This window comes from Sorex araneus, chromosome X (assembly GCF_027595985.1).
Source record: "Sorex araneus isolate mSorAra2 chromosome X, mSorAra2.pri, whole genome shotgun sequence".
In the NCBI taxonomy this organism is placed as follows: domain Eukaryota; kingdom Metazoa; phylum Chordata; class Mammalia; order Eulipotyphla; family Soricidae; genus Sorex; species Sorex araneus.
The window spans coordinates 288,099,043-288,104,866 of NC_073313.1; the positions used below are offsets into that span (position 1 = coordinate 288,099,043).

General features: G+C 46.3%; 1 pseudogene; it reads right to left on the reverse strand.

The window, feature by feature from the left end:
- Positions 1-1,074: 1,074 nt before the first annotated feature.
- On the reverse strand, positions 1,075-2,263 carry LOC101542966 (ADP/ATP translocase 2-like; annotated as a pseudogene).
- Between the last annotated feature and the right edge of the window lie 3,561 nt (positions 2,264-5,824).

Consider the following 5,824-nt stretch of genomic DNA (forward strand, 5'->3'; position numbering starts at 1 on the left):
TTTTTTCTCCATTATGTTTTTTTTCCTACTCAGTGTCAAGTGATAATGACTGGCTTGCTAACAAATTTTTGTCTGTGAGAAAATGTTTACCACCTTGAATTAATAATCATATTGCTATAGAAATCCAGGTATGACATATGTACTTGAGATTAGATAACTGGAAAGTCAAAGCATTGTGTATTTCTTTTTGATTAATCATCTTCCACTCATACTTCAACATAAAAATGAATTTACTGTGTATCTTTTCATTGTCCTGCATAGAACTAATAATGCCTTTTATTTGCTAAAGACTCCAATATGGTCCCCAGCATTTGAAACTGCCCCTTTGCTATCTTCACTATGATAAAATACCAGTGAAAGTGATTTGTTGTTGTAGTTTGGTGGCTCTTAAGAAAGGTATGGTAAGTCCTAAGCCCCATGAAGGTGACCTAATCTGAAAATTAAATTTTTGCAGATGTTATCGAGTTAAAGTGAGCTTTATTGTACTTGGGTGGATCTAACAAGGATTCGCGTAACTTTATAACAAAGAAAGAACCATTTGGACACGGGGGAGAAGTGCGTGGGTGACAGAGGCAGGGGTGGGAGGGGGCAGCTGAGCGAGGAGGGGAGGGAGGCCCTCCATTGAGGAGGCGGCTCCTGCCCTGCTGCCCTGACTGTGGGCTTCATCCCCAGAACTGTGAGAAAATTGGTTTCTATGCTTTAGAGCCACCCAGTTTGTGTCCATTTGTTAGAGGACCTCCAGGAGACAAACTCAAATATTGTATTCTGAGAAATGAAATAAAATACAACATAAAGCGGTTGTCAAATAATCCAGCAGAACCTACCCCATCTGACTTGCAGCCATGAAGTACTTCCATTTTCCCAACAGTGGTCCAAGTTTACCTCATATCTGAGAACATCAGGGACTTTATTTATTATTATTATTATTATTATTATTATTATTATTGTATCTCATATTTTTTTATTTCTTCAAATTTGTTATTTATCAGGAGTGATTGAAATAAAAAATATAATCGAGTCCCATCATCGTTGTGGAAATGGCTTTGCGAGAGAACTGGTCAGATGAATATTATTGCTTCCCATTTTCAACCAGTCTTAAGTTGCCACTGATAAATAGACAGCAGTTGAGAATGCTTAAGTTATATAATACATCACGTCTGTTCTGAGGAGAAACCTAGGAAATCACTTATGTGTACTTCTTGATTTCATCATACAAAACAAGCACAAAAGCACTCCCCATGCCTCTTAGTACATTGGACCAGGCACCCTTGAAAAAAGCTTTGGTTCCTTCGTCACAAGCAGTCTTCCTCCAGCAGTCAATTATGCCAGTAATCATGAGATCCGTTCCGTTGCACCCTGACTGCATCATCATGCGGTGACAAACTGTGTCAAATGGATAGGAAGTCAATCCAGCCACGGCCGTGACAGACTGTGCAATCATTCAGCTGGCAAAGATGTGAGTATTCTTGGGACTGGAAGCATTCCCTTTGCAGTGTCATAGATTCCAAAGTAAGCAACTCAATAGATGATACCTTGCACAGAGACATTGAAGCCTTGATTCAGGCCCTTAATCCCGTCAGATTTAGAACTCTTTTTTTTTTCTTTTTGGTCACAACTGGTGATGCACAGGGGTTACTCCTGGCTCTGCTCTCAGGAATTACTCCTGGCGGTACTCAGGGGACCATATGGAATGCTGAGAATCGAACCTGGGTCGGCCACGTGCAAGGCAAACGCCCTACCTGCTGTGCTATCACTCAGCCCCAGATTTAGAACTCTTAACCAGACACTAGCCAAGTCCTTTGAATTCTCTCTTGGCTACGGCTTTGCCCACATCAGCAGCTAAACGGGTACAGGCAAAATCAAGGGGATAGACAAAGCACAAGGAAGTGGCCCCAGCGGCACCCCCCAATGCCAGAGTGCCAGCAAAGTAGCGCCCAAACTGGGTTCTCTTGTCTATACCACCCAGGAATATCTGCTTGTGTTTATCTTTGGAGGCGAAGTTGAGAGCCTGGGTGGGCAAGTACCTGATGACATTGGCCAGGTTGCCACGCCAGAAGGACAGGACTCCCTGCTCCTTCAGGATATGAACCACGCAGTCCATAATGTCCTTGTATTGCTTATCAGCAGTGACTTGCTTACTGGCACGCTGTACCTGCAGCAGCAGCTTGACCCGCTTGATGGGCGCTACCGCCGTCTTCGAGATGGCTGCAGCCACAGCACTGGCCAAGAAATCCTTGGTGAAGAACAGGGCAGCATCTGTCATGGTGAATAGGGAAGAGGGGGACAGGCGGCTGTGGGACCACTGTAGGAACCGGCTAGAACTCCAAGGATCTCTATAATTTTTTTATTGAATCACCATGAGATACAATTACATTATGTTTGGTCCTTAGTCTACTTTCAGCAAACATCTCCCATCCCAAGCGATCCCTCCAACCATCATTAACTTAATGATCCCTTCTCCATCCCAAGTGATTTTTCCCCCAGCACTTGAGGCAGGCTTCCAAACCGAAGAGCAGTACTCCTGGTCCTTGCCTCTATTGTCCTTAGGTATTAGTCTCCTTATTATGTTACTTTATAGTCCACAAATGAGTGCAGTCATCCTATATCTGTCCCTCTCTTTCTGACTCAGTTCACTTAGATGATACTCTCCATGTTCATACATTTTTATGCCAATTTCATTATTTCATCTTTTCTAACAGCTGCATAATATTCCATTGTGTGCTGTACCAAAGTTTCTTTAACCAGGGGACTTCATTTATAAATTTTTTTTTTAATTAGCGAATCACCGTGAGTACAGACTTACAAACTTTTATGCTTGTGTTTTAGTCATACAATGATCAAGTACCCATCCCTCCACCAGTGCCCATTCTCCACAACCAATGATCCCAGTATCCCTCCCACCATCCCCACCCCATCCCCCCACCCCACCCTGCCTCTGTGGCAGGGCATTACCTTTTGCTCTCTATTTTGGGGTGTTGTGGTTTGCAATAGGGGTACTAAGTGGCCATCATGTTCAGCCTATAGTCTACTTTCAGCACACATCTTCCATCCCGAGCAGGTCCTCCAAACACCCTTTACTTGGTGGTCCCTTCTCTATCTGAGCTGCCTTTTCCCCCAGTATATGAGGCTGGCTTCCAAGCTGTGGAGCAAACCTCCTGGTACTTATCTCTACTACTCTTGTTAGTCTCCCATTCTGTTACTTTATATTCCACAGATGAGTACAGTCTTTCTGTCTGTCTCTCTCTTTCTGACTCAGTTCACTTAATGTGATATTTTTCATGTTGATTCACTTATATGCAAATTCATGACTTCATCTTTTCTAACATAGTATTCCATTGTGTAGAAGTACCAAAGTTTCTTTAGCCGGTCATCAGTTCATGGGCACTTGGGTTTTTTCCAGATTTTGACTATTGTAAACAGTGCAGCAATGAACATACAAGTGCAAATTCAGTTTTACTATATGTTTTCGCATCTCCGGGATATAGAAATGCCGGTGAGGGCTGGTGGAAGCAAACCCAGGGAATGCTTGTTGCTCCAGAGATGCTTCCGGCATCTGACCACCTCTCGTAGAAAGGCATCTTTCTCGTAGCCTCGATCTCTGAGGACAACTTGCAACTGACCCCTAGGGACTAATGAAAAGCAACGTGTGCAGTCTTCCTTGGCTTCTAAAGGCAAAACACTGAGATGCTAATGGGATAACTCCCCAAAGTTTGAATTGCAAATGCAGCATCCTACCAGCACTGTTGCTGGGCCAACACAGACACCGTTGCCTGAACTTTCAGAAGAATCATGGAAGCCCATCACACCCACGGACACAGACACAGACACCGAGACAGAGACAGGCATGCACAGATACACAGTCACACATACAGACAAAGAGACACACAACACAGACACACACAGAGATAGAGATATTCACAGTCAGTCATAGCCACACAGACACACAGACACAGACACAGACACACAGACAGAGACATGCATAGTCACAGTCACACACACAGACAGACACACACAGGCACAGACACAGACACACACACAGACACACACACAGACACAGAGACAGAGACATGCACAGTTACAGTCACAGTCACACAAATAGAGAGACACATAACACATACACGCTCAGATACACACACAGATACAGACATAGGCATACACACACAGGCACAGGCACACAAACACCCAGACACACACAGAGATGCACAGACACACACAGACATAGACACGCATAGATACATGACACAGACACACACAGACATTCATACAGACACATGCACACATGCACGCTGACATGCACACATACATACACATGCACACACATGTGTACATAGACATACACATGCACACACATACACGCACATACTCATCTCATCCCACTACCTGCTTCTATTTTATTTATATTTGTTATGTTTTTCGTTGAGGCCCTGTGATCTACAGTATTGTCATTCATGGTTTGGCATGCACACAATTCCAGTTCTTATTTCTATTTGCATGCCAAGAGAATAAGGTATATGGGAAAATTGCCTCCTCCAGAGGGTCCAAGGCCAGAGGTGACTCTGGCTTAATTAGAACTACTAGTTCAGTCGTGTATGGGGTGTGGGGGCTGGTGGGGAAGGTCACATCTGGTGCTGCTCAGAGATCACCCCTGCTTCTGCACTCAGGGATCACTCCTGGAGAATACTCTAGAAGCTTCCAGGTCCCTTCTTCCTGGGGATAAGAGGCCTGGAGCCCCTCTCAGCAGAGCAGGGGAAGCTTTGTAACCTTCTGCATACCTCGCGGGGTGGGCTGGCAGCTGGGGCAGGATGGCGCCGGGCACTCAGCACTGTGTTTGTCAGACTCTCAGGCATCACGGCCAAGGCCGAGCCCCGTCTGTCTCTGCTGCAGATGACCCTTGGACCACAGGGGTTAGGGGTGCCCACCCAGATCTGAGCATGACTGTTGACTCTTTCCAAAGTTTCCTACACTTCTCTCTTATTGGAGGGATTAGTTTGAAAATCCCGTGCGCCCGCCATGAGCCGATACTAAAGACCCTTTGCTATAAAGTACTTGCTCACGTCCCTTAAAATGTGCTGGTCTTGTATACAGAAATTCAACCAGCATCAGTGATTGATGGGGCACCAAGTCTACAGACCCCGGGAGAGTGAGCAGGCCAGCGCACTTGCACAAGTGTGGTGACATGGGATGCCCCAACCCTGGGTCCTTCCTGAGATCCAGCTGAAGGTGGGCTCCTCCTACCCTTGGACCATGGGCCTCGTATCTGACATGATGTCCTGCTGGAGGGGAGCCACGTCACCCCTTTTCCACCTGCTGCTCCACAGGGAAGACCCCAGAAAGCTCCAGGGTACATTCCCAGACTAAGGCTCATGGGAGACTTGGAGGTCAGAGGGCGGTCTGGGCAGCCCGAAGACAGACCATGGGGAGGGGCAGCCACGGCCAGTCCCACTGTGGAGAAGGGGCAGACCATGACCACCGGGCCAGGGAGAGAAGCCCTGGCAGCCTGACCTTGCACTAGCACTGGGGGCATGTTCTGAAGGCAAGTTGGATCTCTACATAAATTTGTTCCGCTTCCAGAAATTATCAAACTTCCTTGGCATATCACCTCCTTTTCAGAAAAATAATCAGTGTATCCCTGGAAATCTACTTACATAAATGAACAAATGCAAAAGCACCCACATCAGGACCACAAAGGGAGAACAGCGGGGAGGGCAGGGTGCTTGCCTTGCATGCGGCAGACCCAGGTTCTATCCCTTCATACAGTCCCCTGGGCACTGCCAGGAGTGATCCCTCAGTGCAGAGCCAGGAGTAGCTTCTTAGCACTGCCAGT